The sequence below is a fragment of the Cebus imitator genome, unplaced genomic scaffold, assembly GCF_001604975.1.
Source record: "Cebus imitator isolate Cc_AM_T3 unplaced genomic scaffold, Cebus_imitator-1.0 Scaffold373, whole genome shotgun sequence".
Lineage (NCBI taxonomy): Eukaryota > Metazoa > Chordata > Mammalia > Primates > Cebidae > Cebus > Cebus imitator.
The window spans coordinates 912262-913782 of NW_016107688.1; the positions used below are offsets into that span (position 1 = coordinate 912262).

General features: G+C 37.8%; 1 protein-coding gene across 2 annotated transcripts in view; it reads left to right on the plus strand.

Annotated features, from left to right (window-relative positions):
• The window catches only part of NKAIN3 (sodium/potassium transporting ATPase interacting 3), a 652954-nt gene that overhangs the window by 427592 nt on the left and 223841 nt on the right, over positions 1 to 1521 (plus strand). The gene's annotated exons all lie outside the window — the stretch shown is intronic.

The following is a 1521-nucleotide window of genomic DNA, read 5'->3' on the forward strand; positions in this document are numbered from 1 at the left end:
AGGAGCACCCAGATACATAAGGCAAGTTCTTAATGACTTACAAAGAGACTTAGACTCCCACACAATTATAGTGGGAGACTTTAACACCCCATTGTCAATATTAGACAGATCAACCAGACAGAAAATTAATAAGGATATCCAGGACTTGAACTCAGACCTGGACCAAGCAAACCTAATAGACATTTATAGAACTCTCCACCCCAAATCCACAGAATATACATTCCTCTCAGCACCACATCACATGTACTCTAAAATTGACCACATAATTGGGAGTAAATCACTCCTCAGCAAATGCAAAATAACGGAAATCATAACAAACATTCTCTCAGACCACAGTGCAAACAAGTTAGAACTCAGAAATCAAAAACTAACTCAGAACCGCACAGCTTCATGGAAACTGAACAACTTGCTCTTGAATGTTGACTGGATAAACAATGAAATGAAGACAGAAATAAAGATGTTCTTCGAAACCAATGAGAATGAAGACACAACATACCAGAACCTCTGGGACACATTTAAAGCAGTCTCTAGAGGAAAATATATAGCAATAAGTGCCCACATGAGAAGCAAGGAGAGATCAAAAATTGACACCCTATCATCAAAATTGAAAGAGCTAGAGGAGCAAGATCAAAAAAACTCAAAGTCTGGCAGAAGACAAGAAATAGCAAAGATCAGAGCAGAACTGAAGGAGATGGAGACACAAAAAAAACCTTCAAAAAATCAATAAATCCAGGAGCTGGTTTTTTGAAAAGATCAACAAAATAGACAGACCACTAGCCAGATTAATAAAAAAGAAAATAGAGAATAACCAAATTGATACAATAAAAAATGATAAAGGGGATATCACCACAGATTCCACAGAAATTCAAACCATCATCAGAGATTATTACAAACAACTCTATGCACATAAACTAGTAAACATGGAAGAAATGGATAAATTCCTGGACACTTGCCTCCTCCCAAGCGTAAACCAGGAAGAAGCCAAAAACCTGAACAGACCCATAACAAAGTCTGAAGTTGAGGCAGCAATTAAGAGCTTACCACCCAAAAAAAGCCCAGGTCCAGATGGATTCACAACCAAATTCTACCAGACATACAAAGAGGAGCTTGTACCATTCCTTCTGAAACTACTCCAAACAATACAAAAAGAAGGAATTCTTCCCAAATCATTTTATGAGACCAACATCATCCTAATTCGAAAACCCGGCAGAGACTGAAAAGGAAAGAAAACTTCAGGCCAATATCCGTGATGAACATAGATGCAAAAATCTTCAATAATATACTGACAAGCCGATTGCAACAGCACATCAAAAATCTTATCCACCATGATCAAGTAGGCTTCATCCCGGGGATGCAAGGCTGGTTCAACATACGCAAGTCTGTAAATGTAATTCACCACATAAACAGAACCAAAGACAAAAAGCACATGATTATCTCAATTGATGCAGAGAAGGCCTTTGACAAAATTCAACAGCCCTTTATGCTAAAAACCCTCAATAAGCTAGGTATTGACGGAATGTA